Source organism: Lonchura striata, chromosome 17 (genome assembly GCF_046129695.1).
Source record: "Lonchura striata isolate bLonStr1 chromosome 17, bLonStr1.mat, whole genome shotgun sequence".
Lineage (NCBI taxonomy): Eukaryota > Metazoa > Chordata > Aves > Passeriformes > Estrildidae > Lonchura > Lonchura striata.
In genome coordinates, this window is record NC_134619.1 from 13,911,150 (window position 1) to 13,932,948 (window position 21,799).

Here is a 21,799-nt window from a genome sequence, read left to right on the forward strand (position 1 = left end):
GTTTTCCAGGGTCTCTTAGACACACACCACCTTTGTTTGGAGCACTGTTTATATCTGCTCTGCTTTGGCAGCTGGACAGGGCCTGCCCCAGCTGCTGCAGATGGACTGGCTGGCACAGAGCTCCTGGAATATGGAAAAAGATGGAGTGGAGCTCCTCGATTCCTCTCTCTGAGAAGGAAATAATTCACTCCTGGTACTGCTGGTAGCTGTCAGTCTCGGTGGCTCGTTGGGCAGCCCTGCTCCCGCAAAAGGGCTGTGCTGGCTCTGGCCATGCCTTCCTGCTGCGCTCAGCTCTCCCACAGCCTCTCCTGCTCCCCTCCAGGGGTCTCCTGTCCTGCTCTGTGCTGGCATTTGGGACCTGCCGTGGGGACAAGGGCGGCACAAAGCGGGGTGGGGCTGGCAGGGATGGGGATGCTCCGGGGAGCATGGGCCGGAGCCCGGGAGGCGTTCGCATCGCAGGGGCCTCATTAGGACAGCGCTAATGAGCCGCAAGGCAGCCTCCGTGCAAATAAACCCCACGTGCGTCAATCAATAGGAGGAAAAATCCATGGGGTCGCTGCTCTGGGTGCCCTGGTCCCGCTGCTGCCCTGCCCGGCGGGATCCTGGGGGGGAAGGCAGCAGCAATGTCCTGCACCCCGCAGGGCCGGCACCGTTCCCGTGCCCAGCTGGGCGCTGCAGCTCGAGGGAAGCGTGGATCGGGAACCCAAGCTGAGGACAGCCCCGGCCGGGCTCCCTCGGCTGGGCTCCAGCCCGGGCTGTGCCGCCGTGCCCCGTGTCCCGCACGGAGCAAACTGGGAACGGGACGGGGCTGCAGGGCCGCCGCCAGCCTCGCAGCCCGGAGCCGCGGCCCGGAGCGCTCCCCGCGGGGAGGAGCCGCGGCTCTGCCGGGCCGGCAGGGCTGCCCGGCCAGGGGAGCGCCCGCGGTGCCCGCGGTGCCCGGGAGCCCCAGAGCCTCAGAGCCCGCGGTGCCCGCAGTGCCCCAGAGCCCCAGAGCCCGCAGTGCCCGCAGTGCCCGCAGTGCCCGCAGTGACCACAGTGCCCGCAGTGCCCACAGTGTCCGCAGTGCCCGCAGTGCCCCAGAGCCTGCAGTGCCCCAGAGCCTGCAGTGCCCCAGAGCCCGCAGTGCCCGCAGTGCCCCAGAGCCTGCAGTGCCCCAGAGCCTGCAGTGCCCCAGAGCCCGCAGTGCCCGCAGTGCCCCAGAGCCTGCAGTGCCCCAGAGCCTGCAGTGCCCCAGAGCCCGCAGTGCCCGCAGTGCCCCAGTGCCCGCAGTGACCGCAGTGCCCGCAGTGCCCCAGAGCCCGCGGTGCCCCAGAGCCTGCAGGGCCCGCAGTGCCCGCAGCACCCCTCTGCTTCTGCTCGCGTGGCTGCCCCAACAGAATCCCAGCGCTGCCCTGAAATAATTCCGGAATCAGCTGGTGCTTGGCAAGGAGGGGGGATGAGGGGAGGGGGATGAGGGGAGGGAGCCTCAAACCCCCGGGGCTGGAGAGTGGGGTCAGGCTCAGGGTCAAGGTCAGGGTTAGGTTTAGGGTTAGGGTTTGGGTTAGGGTTAGGGTCAGCATCAGTGTCAGGGTCAGGGTTAGGGTCAGGGTCAGGTTTAGGGTTAGGGTTAGGGTCAGGGTCAAGGTCAGGTTTAGGGTTAGGGTTAGGGTCAGGGTCAGGTTTAGGGTTAGGGTTAGGGTCAGGGTCAGGGTCAGGGTTAGGGTTAGGGTTAGGTTTAGGTTCAGGGTTTGGGTTAGGATTATGGTTTGGGTTAGGGTTAGGGTTAGGGTTAGGGTCAGGGTTAGGGTTAGGTTTAGGGTTTAGGGTCAGGGTTAGGTTTAGGTTTATGGTTTGGGTTAGGGTTAGGGTCAGGGTTTTTTTTAGGGTTGGATTTGGGAGCACTGGTTGCTCCTGGCTTGTGTGAGGCTCCTCACAATGGGATGTAGTTCTCTCCTATGCTAAAGTATTTTTAGCATTTTTCAGTATTTTGTTCTTCTCCCCAATGGCAGGTTGAGCCAAGACTGTTAATTTTTAATATCAAGAGTTGCTTCTCCTTGACAGCTGTGATGTCTGTGCCTGCAGACCTTTGTGGGAGGGAATCATAAATAGTATTACTGTGATTTTTATTTATTACAGTAAATACAGAAGCATGTTTAATTTTTCTAATTAAATAAAGAAAATATATGGAACTTTATGTTGGTTTTTATTGAAAAGTCCCTGATTTTTCCCTCAGGTGAGGAGCCCCTGGAAGTGCAATGAAGAGCCTGGAGCACCTTAGGCAAGCTCAGCCCACAGGGTGTTGCTGTGGGCACACAGGAGGCTGAAGATGTTTGGAAAATAGATATGTGAAGGATACTATTGATAAAGCTGTGTTTGGAAAAGACATCCCTTCCCAGCAGACGTGGATTTTTGGAGGTTTCAGATGATGCACAATACAAGAGCTGTTTCTTTTGACTGGACAGAATTGGGGATTTTTTTACACTTGACCAAGGAAAAAGGTGGCCATGTCTGTTGGGAAAGGATCTTTGGAGGACAGAAATTTCCTTGAGAATCTGTCCTGTTTCATCCAGTGAAGATTTTTTTTTCTCTAATTTTTTAAAATGAAATGATCTTTGCTTAAACAAAAGCATGTAGTGACAGGACAAGGGGGAATGATTTCCCACTGCCAGAGGGCAGGGTTCGATGGGATAATGGGAAGGAATTCTCCCCCATGAGGGTGGGCAGGCCCTGGCACAGGGTGCCCAGAGCAGCTGTGGCTGCCCCTGGATCCCTGGCACTGGCCAAGGCCACTTGGGATAGTGGAAGGTGTCCCTGTCCATGGTCTATCTTTAAGGTCCCTTCCAGGCCAAATCATTCTGGGATTCTAAACAATGGGAATTCCCAGAGATTTTTTTTCAGGAGTCAGTGTGGGTGCCCAGGCAGCCAGGACAGGAATTCCGGTGGGATGCTGCCCTGATTGTGCAATTTGCTCATCCCGTCCCTGGCTAGAAGCTGGTGAGTTGAATGGCCAGGAGCAGTGCTGTTAGTGGTGGGAGCTCCTATTGCTTCACCAAAAATCCCTTTCTGTGTGTACTGGGAGGGAGGAGCTGCCTGTGCTGCCTTTCTGGGGAGGGTTCCCATGAGCAGCATCCTCAGAGGCTTCAAATCCAATTTTACTGGTAAAATTTGGCCAGCTGGAGCAAATGCTCGCTGCAGAGAGGGAAAGCTGCTGTGTGCAGAGGGGTGTCAGAGCAGGAGAGGCACCTCTGGGTGGCTCCATCCTCACAGGTTTGGCAGTGGATATTGGGATTTCTGCATCTGTGCTACGGGAATGACTCTGTGTTCCTGCTCTGTCTGTCCCTGTGCTTGTGTGTCCAGCAGGGAATCCTGGTGCCTGCCACATACAGCTGGCAGGGGACAGCCCACTGCAGCCATTCCAAGGAATGTTATCCCGGGTTATCCGGGAGTGCTGCCCTGTGGCTGAGCCCACGTCCTGAGCTGTCCTGGGCAGCCCAGCTGGGAGCTGGTGCTTCCCACGTGCCCCAGCTCCTCCTGGGGAAAGGTGAAGAACGAAGCTCCAGGACTGGCTGCTCCCTGGGGCACCGGGCTGTTGGATCACACCCGAGCTCGTACCCGGGACAGCGTCTTCACTGAAGGTCACCGTGCTGGATTGGAAATTTCAGCATCAAAACCACAAGAAATCTCACCCTTCTCATGAGACTAAAACCAGAAGTTTTTAAAACTCCTCTCAGTTGCCCCATCTCTGGGGTCAGAAAAGAGTATAACCCAGCAGCAGGGCAGGCTTTGCAGCACAGCCCTGCAAGATCCTGCATTTCGGGTCAGCTGCTCCCTCCGGGCAGAGCCCGACTGCTCCCAGTGACAGAAAGTGAATTATCCTTTAATAAGGTTTGATGGAGGGTTTTATGGGGCCACATTAATATGTATTCGCTCAGTGCTGAAATCCTTCTCTGGGCAGCTCTTACGCCCTTCAGAGTGGTGTGAGCTGCTCACACACACCCCGTGGGATGGATCCCCTGCTCTGCCCCTCCGGTCTGTGCCTCCAGAGCAGGGCAACGACACAAGGACTGCCTGAGCACCTCGGTGACATCCACCAATGTCCCCGGAGTGGCACCTGGGCAGAAGGGGGTGGAGGCAGGATGAGCTGGCAAACCTTGGGAGAGGAGAGGAGTCAGGAAGAATTGCTGGGCGGCCCCTTGGGCTTGATTTTTCCATTTATGTAAAGCACAGCCTCCTGTCTGGGGGTATTTTTGTTTTGTTTGTCAGACAGCCACTTCAGGATTTAAAAAGCATCACTTGAGAGTCTGCTGAGCTCCACAGACTTCTGAGAGACCATGCCAGTGCAGTCGGTGCAGCAGGGAGCAGTTAAACACGTCACCCAGCTGTGCTCGTGGTCACCTGGGGCCTCGAATGCTTTATTTCATTAGCACCAGCTCGCTGGGGAGGGCTCTGCATGCTCAGCACTGCTGAAACCCCTCACTGCCCACGTGTGCTCATTTAATGGACTCGATTTCTTAACAAGACCAATAACCAGTGTACCTAATGTTCCTTCTGGGGCTCTCACTCGTTTCATTCCTCAGCAGAATCGGGTAGGGTCAAGAGCTCTCCTGCATTAGCAAAAGATGTTCCACCTTCCTTATTATCCACTGTTCCCTGCAAAGGTTCTTTTAAACTCCCGAGGGAAAAGCTACCTTTGATTTACATTTTTTTTCTTCCTCTCCCTTTCCTTCTTCAGTGGCAAAACATTTATTGCTGCTTCAGAAGACGAGGCAACTCCTCTGACTGTGGCTGGGGTCCTCACCCAGCTCTAGTGAGACTCAACTCATCAGCCTCTCCACACGTGAGGCCTGGGAGGACATGGAAGGAGATGGAGTGGAAGGAGATGGAAAGAGGTGGAAGGAGGTGGAAGGAGGTGGAAGGAGATGGAAGGAGATGGAGATGGAAAGAGATGGAAGGAGATGGAAGGAGGTGGAAGGAGATGGAAGGAGATGGAAAGAGATGGAGATGGAAAGAGATGGAAGGAGATGGAAGGAGGTGGAAGGAGATGGAAGGAGATGGAGATGGAAGGAGATGGAAGGAGATGGAGATGGACAGAGATGGAAGGAGATGGAAGGAGATGGAAGGAGATGGAAGGAGATGGAATGTTTTGTCATGTGCCAGCAGTAAACCATTTCTTTTCCCATGCTCACTACCCAGTTATCACTGAAACTGTGGGAAAAACAAAAACTCTCCAACCACGTTTACAGTGTAAGGGGATCAAGGCATGACTTCATTCTGGCCAGGATGTGCAACAGAAATCATTGCATCTACACATTGCCCAGGTGTGCAGAGGAAATCATTCTATCACATATAAACTTTACTAGAATTTTTACATACTTACACAGTCAAAACCCATAGAAATTAATTAATTCAATGTTCATTGGTCCCACATTGCTCAGTTCTCAGTATTTGGTTACTATTGCTTATCAATCTCTTCACTTTCAATGTTAATTAGGTTCTCATTCTTGGTTTTCTTATTTCTCTTTTCCCAGACCAGGTATCTCTGACAAGCCAGGGGTGATGTTTGGTGTTTGATGGTCGTTAATGGTTGTTAATGGTCATTATCTTTTGTGTACCTTCTGTGCTACTCCCACTCTGTTGAGTTTTAAGCTCATCAGACCTCGCCTGCTGGACCAATCCTCTGAAAAGAAAGTTCAGTGCCAAGGGTGAACAAACCTGACTAAAGCTATAAAACACAACAATTTAAACTTGGTATATTTTCCAACACAACAAAAGCATCTTTTGGTGGCTTTGCCTGTGTCCCCGGGAGGGTCCCTGAGAGCTGCAGCCCGAGGTGCTCAGAAGGGCAGGTCCCCTGTGAGCCCCACAGAGCCCCGGGCTTTGGGCTCAGCTCCTCCCTGGTTCTGCCCAGTGCCCTCAGACCTCCCCTCTCCCTCCTGTCCCTGGTGGCTGTTACAGAAACATATTATAATATTGGCTTTTTGCAAATATTAAAATGGATTTTTTATGTGTAGTGTTAAAGTAACTTTGCTATAAAGATACAGTTTTTATTACTACTGCTAATTAAGCTTAGACATAGTCGTGCAATGGCTGGTATCAGTGTGCTTGTGTTAAAATGCCTGCTTGGATGGGATAACATCCAATGAGCATGGGATGAGGACACCTGTACAGATCTGCCAACCATCAGCACTCACCATCTGAAGGCAGTGTGGACCAAGGCCCAAAAACTGGAAGTGATAAGAATGGACTAAAACCACAACCAAGGAATCTGCATGCTCTAAAGAAGCAGATCCAAGGAGCAGATATGCTAAACAGGTCTTGGAACATGCAAACTAATTTGGGGAAAAAGTTTACTATGCATATGGTTATGAATATGCAGCAGGCCGATGTCATTAAAAGGTTAATGTTAGTTAAAGGTTAATTAAAAAGTATATAAGGGGTGTCCCTGAAGGTAACAGGGTGCTCTTGGCTGAGTGCCAAGATGCACCCAGCTGTACATAACCTTTGCTCTATGGTCCTTGTCTTCTACTGTCCTTTATTAAACTTTTTACATTTTCACAGGAGAGTGAAGGTGTTTTTCACGTGGGTGAGGAGGGGCTCAAGCAGTTTCTGCTGTGCAGGGCAGAAGGGGAGATCCTCCCTGCCCGTTCCTTGCCTCCTGTGACAATATTCCCTGCCTTTTGCCCGGGATCCAGAGCTGGGCTTGGTGTAGCTGTGAGCAGGGCTGGCTGCATCGAGCCCAGCTGTGGGACAGGACCAGCTCAGCCGCCCTGTGCTGAAGGTGACAGAGCCTTGTGGCCACAAAGAGACAGCAGCAGCTTGTCCTGCAGGGAGTGGGGTGAGGGAAGTGCCCAGGAACGGGATGGCCCAGGCAGTGCACCCATCCTGAGTGCTCTGCACCCATCCCCTGTGCTGTGCACCCATCCCGTGTGCTCTGCACCCATCCCGTGCTCTGCATCCATCCCATGCTCTGCACCCATCCCGTGTGCTCTGCACCCATCCCATGTGCTGTACACCCATCCTGTGTGCTCTGAACCTATCCCATGTACTGTGCACCCATCCCATGCTGTGCACCCATCCCGTGTGCTGTGCCTGGCTTTCAAAGCTGCTCCTCCTCCTCCTCCCCACGGCCCTGGTTTCCCCCTGTGCTGCTCATCCCGGCCTCTCCTGCTCTGATCAATGGGAGATGCAGAGCTGAGGGCTCTGCGTGCCCTCCCTGCCCCGGTGTGACACACAAGTGATGGCAGGGTTGACTCCCACAATTAAACATGTGAATATGTTAGGAGAAGTTTTATAGATTTATAGTTATGTTTTATTACCTCCCTTGTGTCATTATCAGGAGATTGCCTGGGTTTGGGACATTTGGGAGGGTGGGGTTGGTACTATGGCAGCACCTGACTCCAATCAGGATTTGGGAAGTGATCTCCACTGCTGGACAGTGAAGAAGGAGTCGATGGAGAGAACTTTGGGAGGGGGTAAAGGGTTAAATGGTGAAACCTCCATCGTGTGGGCGAGCCCATGGTGGGGAAAATCCTCTGCTCCCAGTGCTGTAATATTTTCTCCATTCAGTCTTGTCAGTCTTGTGCTGTATTTTTGATAAGGTTTTAATTAACCTTTTAAATTCTTGGAAGTGAATATCATTTTTCTCCCACCAGCCTGGCTTGCCTCCCAAAGGAACAGGAATGAGAGTGGAGGCTGTCCGAGGTACCTGCCCTCGTCCCCTGGCCCCTGGTGCTGTGGTGGCTGCAGAGACCTGGCCCGGGACATGTGCCAGGAGCCTGTCTCGTGAGAGGGACACAGACGTGCCATCACATGGTGCCACAGCATCCCTGCAGGAGCCCTTTGCCCAGGAGAGCCCACGGAGGCAGGGCAGGGACAGGGGCACACATCAGACCCGGCTCACTGCAGCTTGAGTGCTGGGCACAGCAGGGCCACGGGCTGGCCTGAGGAGGTGCTGGAGGTATTTTGCTCACTCCCAGCTTTGGTGTTCCTGTGTGGCACCAGCAGCCCAAGAAAACCCAGTGGGATCTCCAGGAGAGCAGAGCCCCCGCAGGTCTGGGGAGCAAAGCAGTGCCTTGCTCTGAAGACCTTCCCAGATGGGGATGGTGGCACCAGGACCAGGAGAGGGGTTGAGGAGGTTTGAGGAATGCAATTGCTTGGATTAAGCAAGAAGACAGGAGGAAGGCAGCTTTTGGGGGATGTGTGAGGGGTGAGGTGGGATAGGGACCTGTGTGGGCAGTGGGATCTGGGGGAGGCGAGACAGGAGGTGTCTGGCATGAGGAAGGACAGCAAAACCTGACAGGGCTGAATGAGGGTTTCTCCTCCTCCAACCCCTCAGCTCTTCCTCCCTGGGATGTGCTGGGACAGAGCCCAGCCCCGGGGCTGTGGGCAGCCAGGGAAGGGTCTCTGCAGCAGAGCCAGGAGCAGGGCAGGCCCCAGTTCCATGCTGGGCATGAGAAAAGTGCTGCTGGGAAGATGCTGTGGAGAGGCAGGATCAGCCCCGAGGCACACAGGGTGAGGGGGGCTGGGAGCCTGTGCCGTGGGTGCAGCCCTGGGCTGGGGCAGAGCCACAGGGACAGCCCCTGCCAGCTGGATGTGCTCTGAGCTGCAGGTGACACCTGTGCAAGGAGTCACCCTGCCCAGGGGATGCCTCGATGCTGGCCTGGACTCCACTGGGTGCTGTGGAGGAATTGGGTGCCAAAGCAGAGCAGCCCATCAGTGCCACAGGCTGCCCTGGGGGCACCTCCTGGCAGGAAATGGGGCATTGGTGCTTCCCTGTGCCCTCCTGGGGGGCACAGAGGTCTGTGCAGGTGCCACGTGCTGTGAAGACTCCAGAAATAACCTTTCCTGTGTCCTTCCCAGCAAGGAGAGCTCATGGAGAGGACAGCAGGAGGAGCTTTTCTTTGAGGTGACCTTTCCTGGAGTGCTTCTGCTTTCCTTCAATCCTGCCTGGACAACATCTGCTGGATTTTCTCTCTCCCAGCAGCGCCTGATGCTGCTCCTAGTGGAGCCCTGCACTCTGGTGATGCTGATTGAAGGCAGTCCAGTATTTGAATGTGAGCTATGCTGGTGCTGGCCTCAGTCCTGTCCCCTCCCCAAAGGACAGCCTGGCTCGTGCCCAGCCCTGCGGTGGATTCCGCTCAGTTCTCCAGAGGAAACAACTCTATGTGGTTTCCAAAATATTGGGCCCTGAATCTCACCACACTTTGTGGGATATTGCCCATGGGGCTGCCCAGGATTTCTTTGGACTTATCTCAGGCTTTTTATCATCTTCCTATTAACCCTGCTAGTGGGAGCAGGCTTGCTATATCTGACAGAGGACACATCTACCATTTTAGAAAAGCTGCAATGGGAGTCGCTCTCAGCCCTTTCTCCTCCATCTCTTCTCTCCTGCCCTCGCAGCCGAAATCAGCAGCAGCCGCTTCCATGTTTGGACTCTTGCTGATATGGATGACTTCCTCCCCTGCCACCCAAACACTCATCACCATAACACAATTGGCCACTCTGGGTGCAATTTTCTTCAAGAGCTAGGAGCACGGGTCAGCATGGATAAATCAGCTCATTCGCCGACGACAAGCGTCAGAGTCCCGGGACACAGGATCATCACCCGGAGCTTCCGGATCAAGCACGGACTGATCCAAGAACCGCAGTAAAGAAAATCAAAGGAATGAAAATATGAAAGGAATGAAGATTGAAGGAATGCTCCCTCACTCCAGCCCTTCAGCACTCATTTCCCTGAGCCGGTCCCAGGCCGGGTCCAGCGCTGGCTGAGCTGGGGAGGTGTGGCCCCCAGCAGGGCTGGGACAGGGCTCCTGCAGGGGATCAGCAGCCCCAGGGCTCTGTTTGGAGCAGGGACTTTGCAGCTGTCCCCGGGAAGTGTCCTGGCGTGTCCCCAGCACTAAAAGCTCTGTTTGCTGCAGCTGGCAGTGAGTTACACCTGCATTTCTCTGGGGACATGGGGTGACACCATCTCGGCTTGCACAGAGTGCCACAGAGCCAGGAGGAGCCCTGAGGCTCCTTCCAGCATCCTCCCAACTTCTCCTGCCTCTCTCCCCAGCACCCCAGCCAGGCTGCATCTGCCTGCTGGGCAGCTCTGGCACTCTCTGTCTGTCACACGCCGAGTGTCCCGCTCGGGGCTGGGGCGGCAGGGGCTGCAGGTGTCCTGGGGCCAGGAGGGAAGCTGCTGGCCAGCTCCTGACTCCTCAGGGTCACACCGTGGCCCTGGCTGTGCTGTGCTGCCAGCCGGGCACGCTGGAGGGTGTGAGTGTCCCCTGCCCACGAGTGGCAGCCCCGGGTGCCGGGGAGTCGGGGAGTCAGTAATGGCTGTGTTCCAAACGGAGAAATAAATAAGGAGGCCTTTGCAAGGAGTGTAATCTCCTGGGGAAGGAATTGCAGCTCTGCTCCACCCACACCATGCATGAGTGGCCTTGGAGCACTGACTCATTCCTCCCTTCCTTTCCTTCCCGGGGACCGTGGGCAGGGCTGGGGGGCAGCACAGCCAGCGCCAGGGCTCTGCCCTGTGCCCCTGGGCTGGGCTGCTGGGACAGCCGGGCACCTGCGGGGACAGCCGGGCACCTGTGGGGACAGCTGGGCACCCGTGGGGACAGCTGGGCACCCGTGGGGACAGCCGGGCACCTGCGGGGACAGCTGGGCACCTGCGGGGACAGCCGGGCACCCGTGGGGACAGCAGGGCACCTCGGCATCCCAGCTCTGGGGGACTGTGGCCCTCCAGGAGCTCTCTGTGACCACACCTGGTCAGGTCACCCAACTGGCCTGGACAGTGCCCTCGGTGCTGTCAGTCTGTCTGGCCTGGACAGTGCCCTCGGCGCTGTCAGTCTGTCTGGCTGTGTCCCCCTGGGGACCCGTGTGTGCTGGTGTCCCTGCTGCTGCTCTGCAGGGGCTGTGGGGGGATGGAGGGGATGTGCCTCTGTCTCAGGTCCCACAGGCACTGCTGAAACTGAGAAACCAGGGAGGAGTGGAGGAGAGCTGGGACCCGGGACAGCTTCTGTGGAGCTGCTGGGGAGCACCTGTTGGCCTTGGAGCCTCCCTCCAGCAGCCCCAGGTTTGCCTGGGAAGCAGCTCCCAGACCTGAGCTGTGGGAGAGAAAGCTGCAAAGAGCATTGGGCAAACATCCGTGCCTGAGGAAACCCCCAGATGTGGCTGGCTGGAGAGAGTGCAACACCTGCTTTGTTCCTGTGCGGGGGGGTCTGTGGCTCTGGAGATGGCCCTGGTGAGTCCTTGTCACCCTGCTCTGTGCTCGGCCAGCTGCAGGAGCAGGAGGACAGTCTGGAAGGAGCCAGACTGGACAGCCCCTGGCGACTGAGCAAGTTCTTCTGGATGCCTCTGTCCCACACAAGGCTCTTCTCTTCCCTGTTTGGATGCTCAGGTTGGGAACTGTTCCTTGGCTAAAGGGCTTGTGCTCCAAGTGTGGCACCTGGCAGTGCCCTGGGAATTTGGGGGGAGTGGTTGAGGCCAGGCTGAGGCTGCTGCCCCGGTCTGTCCCTGCTCAGAACTGGCACCCTGCAGCTCCCCAGCCGTGCAGTCCTTTCTGTCTCTGCCTCCATCTCACCCCAGGCCAGGAGAGGAAGGAGCTCCAGAGCCCTGATGTGGCACATGGCCCAGCTGCAGGGTGGCCAGCTGGCTCCAGGGGGGCACTGGGGCATTCCAAGGGCACTTTGCTCCCTGTGTAACGTGTCCTGGTTCTGGCAGCCTTGAGTTATCCCAGGGGAGCTTTAGATTGGACATCAGGGAAAGTTTCTCTGTGGAAAAGGTGCTCAGGCATTGGCACAGCTGCCCAGGGCGGTGGTGGAGTCAACATCCCTGGAAGTGTTGAAGAAATGTGCCTGTGGCACCTGGGGACATGGCTTAGTTGTGGCACTGGCAGTGCTGGCAGAACGTTGGATTCCATGATCCTGGAGGGCATTTCCAGCCTAAACAGTTCAGTGGCCCCTCCCAGGTACCCCTCAGGGACACACAGTCCCAGTGATGCAGGGAGGGGAAGGAGCAGAAGTCCCTTTGCTGCTCCTGCTGCTGGGCAGCGCAGCCCTGGCCCCAGGCGTGCCCTGAGCCAGCTGTGCAGCAGAGCAGCAGTGCCCAGAGCCCTGCCCAGGGAAGTGCCCGCGTGTGGCTGGGCAGGGGGAGCCCCGGGGAGCCCCAGGCCATCCCCGTGTGCAGAGCAGGGCTGGGAGCACGGGCAGCTGGCAGACAGGAACACAGGAATGCTGCTTTGCTGGTGGCGACAGGAGCTCGCAGCTCGCTCCCGACAGGGACAGCGTGTACCAGGAAATGAGGAGCTGGGCAATGAGAGCAGGATGTGATCTGGGCTCCGACCAGCAGTGACAGAGACAGCAGCAGCATTCAAGGAGCAGAGCCTCCCGTGAGAAAAAAAACAGACAGGGAGATGTGGGAAGGAGAGGGAAGAGTGGATCTGGCTGTGATGGGATTGATCCATCCCTGGAGCACTGCATCCAGCTCCAGGGAACGGCTTCCCTCTGCCAAGGGCAGGGATAAATGGCATATTGGGAATTAGGAATTGTTCCCTGGGAGGGTGCTGAGGCCCTGGCACAGGGTGCCCAGAGCAGCTGGGGCTGCCCCTGAATCCCTGGCAGTGCCCAAGGCCAGGCTGAACAGGGCTGGGAGTGACCTGGGATGGTGGAAGGTGTCCTGCCATGGCAGGGGGTGGAATGAGTTGTCTTTGGGGTCTCTTCCAACCCAAAGCATTCTGTGTTCCATGGCAGAGAGCCCCTCCCTTCGGCTCCTCTGTCACACGTGCAGGGAGGTGACAGTGCTGCTTGTCCCTCCTGTCGGACTCTGCTCTCCCCTGGCAGGAGGGCTTGGGCTGTGCTGCTTGCTTGGAGCTTTGTGTTCTCAGCAGAATGAAGCCCTCCAGTGCAGCCCAGGCTGTGCCAGCAGTTCCTGCTGCTGCGGTGCCGCCGTGCCCGGCGCTGCTGGCTGGCAGGAGCAGCAGGGCTGGGGGATGTGAGAGCACAGTGTGCAGAACTCACCCAACCGAGCCCAACCTCTGGCACAGACTATGAGCACCAGGACTCCCCCTGGGGCTGCTGCAGGGCTCCTTTCCTCCCCGTTTCCTCCCCTCATTTCCTTCCAAGCATCACTGGGACATTTTTAAAATTATTTTTTTAAATTTAAAGTATAATATCACGTAATAGAAAACTTAAAGTTTTAAAATATAGTAATCTATAGAAAAAAAATAGAAGTTTTAAGACAAAAATGAATCCTTCTTTACCTTCTTCACCTTCTTCATAAGTTTAAGTAGTATTATATAATTAAATAAAAAATCCACATTACAGGAAACAAATAATTAGTTATTAAGTTAAAAATAAAAATAATTTAAATATAATTTCTTAATTAAACAATTTAGCCTGAAAATCCTAATAAAAATATGTCTACATTTTTACATTATTAGAATAAAATACTTAAGAAACTCATAACTTATAAAACTATAATACAAATAAAAACTAATAAACATCTAAATCCAAACCAAAAACAATACCATCTCTCAATTTAATCCCAACCTTAACAAAAAAACCCCCAAACCAAAACCATTAGTGGTGCCACCCTGGGTGAGGGAGGAAGGCACCTCTGGACAGTCCCTGGCTGCTCCCCAGGGCTGCAGGAGCTCAGCACAGCCGCTGGACTCCCTGTCCTGCCTTTCCTCCAGCCCCTGGGGGTGATTTTCACAGAAGTGCTTTTGGGACCGTGTTTTCTTTTTTTCCCTGTTGGTTCCAGCTAATCGTGGTGCCTCTTTCCCTGCGTGGTGTGGGCACCCCTGTAGTTCCTGCCCAGTCCCTGTCCAGGCTGGCTCGCTGGCACCAGCGGGGCTGGGTGTCCCCATGCCCAGGCTTGGCACCATGCATGGCCTGCAGCCCTGAGCTTACCCCAGAGGAGCCCGGCTCTGACCCCGAGCTGTGCCACCAAGGGCACAGTGCCCTTCCTTTTGGCTGGAAAAGCCTTTAAGGTCCTCGAGTTCAGCTGTTCCCCAGCACTGCCGAGGCCACCACCAAGCCCTGTGCCCAGGTGCCACAGCCACAGCCCCAGGGATGGTGACTCCACCGTGCCCTGGGCAGACTGTGCCAGGGCCTGGGCACCCTTTCTGGGAAGAAATGTTCCCTAACTTGCAGCCTAGATTTCCCCTGGTGCAACTTGAGGCTGTTTCTCTTGTCCTGTCATTCACCACCTGGGAGAACCCCGAGCCCCACGTGTCTAAACCCTCCCTTTTTTACTTCAAATTGTGGCCACTGTTGGAGGCAAAAACATCTGAGAACTTCTCCGAGAGCATCTCCAGGGCGCCTGGAATTCTGAGCAGCCACAGCCTCAGGGGCTGACCCGCTGAGAGCAGCAGCCAGGAGTTTGGGAAGCATTCCCAAACATCTCGCCCATGCCCGGGGTGCTCCCAGCAGGGACGGGCGGCACACTGTGGCACCCTCGGGGGCTGGGAGCGGGAGGCACTGGGGGCAGGAGGGCAGGAGCCCATCCCAGAGGGGCTCTGCGGGGGCTTTCACACCTACACATCCAGCGGTGCCCCAGGCTGGGCTGTAGCAGCGCCCTGTGTGCACAGCAGGCTTCTACCTCTGCGTTAGAGGCGCAGAACTTCTGTCCCCTTGGCACTCCTGCTCTGACCTTCCCCATCCTTTCCTCTGCAGACACGTCGGCCTTTTCTCCTAGGAATTCTTGAATTGTTTTAACCAGAGCAAACCTTCCAATTTTAGAGCTCGGAGGCAGGAGCTGCGTTCCTCCCTAATGGCTGCACTTGAGCAATCCTTCCTCCCAGAAAATGGGAGACAATGGAGACCATCAGCCCCTAATGCAGCCTTCCTTTCTTCTGCTAATGCTCCCGGGGAGGAGGGAAGCTCCGGCTCCTGCCAGCCGAGCCGTGCACTTGTCATTAAAGCCCTGAAGCAGCAAAATGTTGAAGAATATCTCCGAGGTGCTTTCCAGAGCCTGGAGTGAGAGCTCCCAGCTGCAGCACAAGATGCCTGGAGGAGCTCTCATTCCCCGGCTGATGGGACAGGCAGGGACAAGGACAATTCCTCCTTCCCCGGGGCCAGTGCTGCTGGCAGGGACACGGGAGGGCCCGTGGGGGTGTCTCTGTGTCACCATCAGCTTCGTGCTGTCCTCACCACACCCTTGGGCTTCTCCATGGACGTCCTGAGGTTTAGAACCAGGCTGGGGGACACGTCCAGAGTGTGACGGTGCACCTGGGGTCCCCGGGCAGACAATTCTTACCTTTCCTTGAGGAAAAGCAGGACGTGCAGGATGTCTGTGGGATGTGCTGGGGTGCTGCTTCACATTCCTAGCAGGGTTTGGAACTCCCTGGGGGTCTGAGAAACCAGAGCAAGGCTGGACCAGGGGCTGTGGCTGCTGTGCCCGGGGTGGGGGGCTGCACCAGCCCCTGGTGGGAGCGACTCAGGGACCCCCACCCAAGCCCCCGGGCATGTCCCTGCACCCCACAGCTCTGCTGCATGGCAGGAGGGGAAGCAGGGCTGCCCAGCCTCGCACCGCACTGCATCGCTCATCCTCTCCTCCCTGCTGCTGCCCTCGTTTGGCTGCTTATTGTAGATGAAAAGTGGCCTTTAAAATATAGGACAAGGTCACCCTCGCCTCCCCGGGCGGGCGGCGCAGAGCCTGAGCCGGCAGCGCTGCAGCCGCTGCCCGGGGTGCCAGGCTGGGCACGGCCACAGGGACCCTGGAGACCATCCCCGGTCACCCTGCCATGGCAGGGACACCTCCCACTGTCCCAGGTTGCTCCCAGCCCTGGCCCAGCCTCAGAGGAGAGTTTGTTTTCACTGAGCAAGAGATGTTCCTGCTGCTCCTCTGGTGCTGCCGGGTTTTCCTCCTGTGGTGTGAGCTGGTGAAGGGACTGGCATGCCAGGAGCCCAGCAAGGGCTGGTGGAGCTAATGCGGTGCCAGAGGGGCACTCAGTGGTGCTGTCACCTGCATCAGGGTGGCCCGAGTCCGTTTTATTGCACCTTCCTGCTCCTTGCCCTGCCACAGGCTCTGAGCACCTAACCCCTCCCTGGTCCAACCTGAGCCAGCCAAGGCCAAGTGTGCAAATGAACTTCCTGGGGAAGTGTCCAAGTCCTGTGCCCTCCTTCCAAGCATAAAGATATGGAATATAAAAGGTTTATTATTTCAAGGGGACCCAGGGGTCTAAAGCAAAGCCTCCCAGGAGCAAATGTTGAGCAGCAGCGGCCCTTCTTGATGAGAAGTGTCCTTCTGACTGTCCCTGATGGCTTTCCAGGTGGATGCCAGCACTCCCATTGTGCTTTTTGCTAATGGAGAAAGATAATCCTGATGTCCTGGCCATCACTGTGTGTGTGCAGTGCCCAGGGCTGTCCAAGCTGCTGATGACTGCTCTGTTCCCTTGACTGCTGTGTCCTGCCAGGATCTGCTCTCTGGCTGCAGCCCCTGGTGCCCAGGAGAGGACAGACTGCCACCCTGGGGACCATCCTGTTCTCAGGGGTGCCCCAGTGAGCAGGGGGGGCTGAGCCAGAGGTGAGGGGGCAGGAGGCCAAGGGCAGCCCTTGCCGGGGGGCTGGCATGGAGCCTCCTACCTGCAGCCCTTCCATGCCAACCTCCTGGCAGAGCACTGCTGTCGCTGGAGAGAGGAGGCAGGTGCTCAGCCCAAAATAACCAGATGGTGCTGGGCCTCTGAATGTAGGACAGGGGCACCTGTGGCTCCCACTGCTCTTGGGCAGTGTCTGAAGGGCTCAGAGATCTGAACAGAAGTGCAGGAGCTGGCCTGGTGCTCCGGCCCCTGCTCCAGAGAGGACCCAGGGGAGCACAGGGACCCGCAGCCATGCTGGGGACACTGGTGCTACCCCAGGGCTGAGCTCGGCAGTCCCCAAGGGCTGTTCCGGCACAGAACACAGCAGGGGTGGGGTGATTTCTGCTCTGATTTCCACGGGATGCATCTGCCCTCACATCCCAGAGCCCGAGGAGCAAGCAAAGGTGGGCACCACAGGTTGTGAGTGCTGGTGGCACTGCAGAGCTGTGGGCAGATCCCTCCTGCACCTGCCAGGTGTGCTCTGACACCGCGTGGGTGTCCCTGTCCCCCACCTGCGCCGTCAAGGGGAGCCAGGGGAGCCCTGCTTGATCATTCCTCAGCAAGGAGCCCCTGCCTCTGCCTCTGGCTGGCACTGGGAGAGGGTGGCACAGTCCTGGGTGACTGCCCATGTCTAAGAGGTGCCTACGTGCCATTCTCAGGATGGCTTTGGTCCTGCAGCCCAGAGGCATTTGCTGTGGACACCTTTCAAAGCTCTGAATTCCAGACCGGTAACTCCAGCAGGGCATTCTGTTTGTAGCCTTTTTCCTTTCCTCTTAGGAGACAAACCCGTGGGAAAATGTGTCCCTAAATATCTGTGGGTCTGTTCTGTCCCCTGGCAGTGCACAAAGCAGTAAAGAAGTGCTCCTGGTTTGTCCCCCAGCTCGGCTGGGATTTCAGCTGGGGAAGGGAAATGATTGCCTTGCCCCTTCCCCACCCTCCTGCCATCTGGCTTGATCCATCTCAACTTGGAAATAAGAAGGTTGGTGCTGTGTCTGAGCCCTGGCTGGGCTTTGTTATCCAGGAGCTTCCAGTCTCCTGCACAGACGAGCTCCGAGACCCCTTTGGCGCCCAGACCTTATTGGTGGCTCTCAGATCCTGACCATGAGGTGCCCAGGGAGGTTCTTCCCCTTGGATCCCATCAGAGGGGGAGTCTGCCATGCCTCAGTGAAAGCCCAGCCCAGCCTGTCTGATGTGGTGGGACAGACTCCAGAGCCACCCTGGGTGTGCTGGGAGCAGCCCTGCGGTGCCCATGGATGTGTGCCCATGGATGTGTGCCCACGGATGTGTGCCCACAGATGTGTGCCCATGGGATGTGTGCCCATGGATGTGTGCCCACAGATGTGTGCCCACGGATGTGTGCCCACAGATGTGTGCCCATGGGATGTGTGCCCACGGATGTGTGCCCACAGATGTGTGCCCACGAATGTGTGCCCATGGATGTGTGCCCACGGATGTGTGCCCACAGATGGGCTGGAGCCTGACCCAGGGCTGGTGTCAGGAGGCTCCTGAGGCCCCGAGTGGCTCCAGGCTGGCCTGGGGAGGTTTGCAGCCTGGAGGCAGCTCGGGGCAGGCTCCCTGTGCTGGGGCTCTGCTCGGGCAGTGCCAGGAGCTCACACACTTGCACTGGTGCAGCAGGTTGGGCTCCCACTGGCACACCTGGGCAGGACCACACTGGGCTGTGTCCTGTCCAGTTCTGTTGGCTCTCCCCACCAGACTCCTTCTGAGATGTAGGGACAGAATTTGCCTGGCTCCCTAACCCAGAGCAGCTTGGCTCAGAGCAAACCCCAACTGTGTAAAACCCAGAGTGCAGCTTTTCGCCATGCTGACTCCTTTGCACAAAATACCCACGACTGCCCAGGGCTTTCTCTGCTGTCTCGGGAGCACAGCTGCCACGTGGCTCACCAGGTCTTGTTCCTCATGCTGACAGATCAAGTGAAAGAGGCAGTGGGGACAAGAGCTGCCTCCACCAGGGAGTCTGCCAAGGAACTCTGCTGTGAAGTTCAGGCACCATCAGCCTTTATTAAACAGCATTAAACTCGTCCCCGCAGACTGACAACATGAAAATTTCATGTGGCTTTTAAGTAAGGCTGGGTGGAGCTCTTTAAACATCTATATCTTGGGAACAACAAAGAGAAATCTGTGCCAGACTGGGATCTGGGGAAGGAGCACACTGGAATCCAGCAGGAGGAGTTCAGGGCAGGAGGTAACCTGCAGTGCACTGCCCAAGGCTCAACCAAAACCCTCTCTCTTTTCTTCAGCATCTACCTGATTTTGGGGGAGGCATTAGAGGCAGCAGCTGCTTGCTGCAGATCTCTTTGTCTTGGAGTGAGTCCAGAGGAGGCCACAGAGATGGGCCCAGGGCTGGAGCCCCTCTGCTCTGGAGCCAGGCTGGGAGAGCTGGGGGTGCCCACCTGGAGAGGAGAAGCTCCAGGAGAGCTCAGAGCCCCTGCCAGGGCCTAAAGGGGCTCCAGGAGAGCTGGAGAGGGACTGGGGACAAGGGATGGAGGGACAGGACACAGAGAATGGCTCCCACTGCCAGAGGGCAGGGATGGATGGGACATTGGGAATTGGGAATTGTTCCCTGGCAGGGTGGCAGGCCCTGGCACAGGGTGCCCAGAGCAGCTGTGGCTGTGCCTGGATCCCTGGCAGGGCCTAAGGCCAGGTTGGACAGGGCTTGGAGCAGCCTGGGACAGTGGGAGCTGTCCCTGACATGGCAGGGGTGGCACTGGATGAGGTTTATATTCCCTTCCAGCCCAAACCATTCCATGATCTGATGAATCTGTGATCTTGGGATCTCTGGCTCAAGACAATCATTTTGTTCCTGTACCGGTGAGGTTGGGGATTGAAGGTAAAGGGTTTAAAGGACACAGGAACACTTGTAAAAACAGGAGCCAGTCCATTGCAGAGGGAATTCTGTCCCTGTGGACAGCTGAAGGCCCTGGTCCCTCTCCATCCTGTCCCTGACTGTCGATTCCATGAAACAGGACAGACCAAACCTCACAGCAGAACGGAGCTCCCGTCACTCAGGCCAGCGTGAGCTGTGTTCTGCCTTCTGTGAGAGCTCCAGAGCTGAAAGGGATTTGTCCAAACTCCTCCTCTGGCTTTGCAGCTCCCTCTGGCATTGCCAGCCCTGAGCCTTCATTTCAGAAAGAGCCAAAAGCTGAACTGCCAACCCCAGGTAAAGCAGCTGAGCTCAGGGCTGCTGTCAGAGCTCCTCGGGCAGGAGCTCACACCCAGGCTCACGGGCAGGGCTGCAGGGGGGAGTGGGAGCCATGGGGGTGCTGGGTGGGCTCAGCTCCAGCCTGGGAGGAGAGCAGAGCAGCACAGTGGCAGCAGCTCTCTGATCGCAGCCACAGACAACTTTCCCAGGCCTTTCTGGGAAAAGTCTGTGAGAAGATCAAAGAAAAGAATGAGAAACAATTCTTAACTGGCTGCACCTGTTGTTGTGAACATGTGGAATGTGTTATGGAGATTTGTTTACCAAAGGGTGATTTCTTAATTAACCAATGGTGATGGTGTTTGGATTGGAGAACCAATTAGGTCCAGCTGTATGGTAACTGTCTATAAAAGCAATGGCTTTCTTAATAAAGGTTATTATTGGTCAGCCTTCTGTACTACATGGAGTCTATACCAATTAGCCATCGAGGAGCCTGGCCCAGGCCATGCCCAGGATCCTCTTGGCTCTGGCAGCCTCAGCCAAGGCGGCTGCACAGCTGCTCCCTCCCGATCCCTCCTCATGCGCTGCAAGGCCTCCTCGCTTTGGGAGGATCTGGAAGGATCTGCTGCTTTGGCCCCTCTGGAGGGCTGTGGGACAGTCCCCCACGGCGTCTGTGGCCTCATCTCCTCCAGAGCTGGGACGTGCTGGGCTCCCCCCAGGGTTTGGCACAGGCTGGGAAGTGGGGCAGGAAAAGAGAAGCTCTCTGGCCCCTGGTGGCCGTGGCAAATGGCCCAAGTGTTCAGTGCCCTCAGACTGGACAGCTCTGCCAGACCCCAGGGGGAAGGAGAGGCCAGTGCCCACTCTGCCACACACCCCCAGAGCTCGAGGGCTGTGGGAATGTCCTGGGGTGACTCCAGGGAAGTTCCTGGGTGGGAGCCAACTCAAGTGCCAGAGGTGGGGGTTGATAATTAATAATTGATGCAGCGCTTCCTCTAATGAGTGCCCCTAATTGCAGAAGCTCGGCCCCATGTGTCACTGCAGCCCTGCAGGTGCCCTGGGCTCCCCAGGTGGCACTGGTGACACTGCCCTGTAACACAGGGCTCTCACAGAGGGTCCCCTGCAGCCCTGGAGGGGAGCAGGGCTGTGCTGCGACCCAGCCCTTTGGATGCCACGGGAAGGTCGCTCCGTGGCAGTGGCACTGTGGATCAGCTGGTGCTGATCTCTGCAAGCACATCTGGCATCTCCACCCCAGGAGCTGCCCCTCGTGGCAGCAGCTCTCTAGCCACAGAGAGCAGCACAACTCCCCAGGCTCTGAGGAGATCAGAGAAAAGAATGAGAAACAATTCTTACCTTCACTGGCTGCACCCGGTGTTGTGCCCATGTGGAATGTGTCATGGAGATTTGTTTACCAAAGGGTGATGTCACTATTGGACACTGGTGATGGTGCTTTAATTAAAGGACCAATCAAGTCCACCTGTAGCAAAGTAGGGTATAAAAACATGGATTCTTAATAAAAAATTAGTAGTAGCCTTCTGAAATGCACGGAGTCTGTGTCACTCGTTACTCACTGACAGCCCCTCGCCCATCCCTGGCCCTCAGTCCTCTTTGGGGCTCCCTGGGCACTTCTGGGGTCCTCCCCCTCCTGGGGCATCAGGCCAGAATCCCCAGCTGTGGCACAGACGTGGGGCACAGAGAGAGTTTTGGCATTTCAGGGACAGAAACAAGTTCCCCTTTAGGGCACAGGAAATAGGGTAAGACCCTCTGAGCACAGTGGGATCACTGAAGAACCCAGAGGAACAGGGAAGAGAGCCTGGGAAGCAGGAGAGCCTCTTGCAGATGTGCCTTCCTTTCACTCCCTCTGACCCCCATCTCCTTGCCTGTGGAAAGCTCCCCAGAAGGTAAAAATCACCATTATTTGGTTTTTCCTGCCTGAGCTCTAAAAAAATAGTTAAATATTCCTGGTGCAGCAGTTGATTCCAACAAAGGCAGCACATGGCTCCCGAGGTCCTGCCATAGGGTGGGGATGTGTGGAGGGCAGGCAGCCATCCTGCACTGCCTTCAATGTCCTTGCCCCACTGGCTGAGCTCAAATCCCTGTTT

At 56.4% G+C, this 21,799-nt stretch overlaps 1 long non-coding RNA gene across 1 annotated transcript; it reads right to left on the reverse strand.

Moving 5' to 3' along the window:
• Positions 1 to 5,314: 5,314 nt before the first annotated feature.
• On the reverse strand, positions 5,315 to 21,125 carry LOC116184360 (uncharacterized). Its single transcript, XR_004149128.2, has 2 exons — positions 21,051 to 21,125; positions 5,315 to 5,656 (listed from the first exon to the last, which is right to left on the reverse strand). It is a non-coding gene; the product is annotated as an uncharacterized LOC116184360 (long non-coding RNA).
• Positions 21,126 to 21,799: the final 674 nt, after the last annotated feature.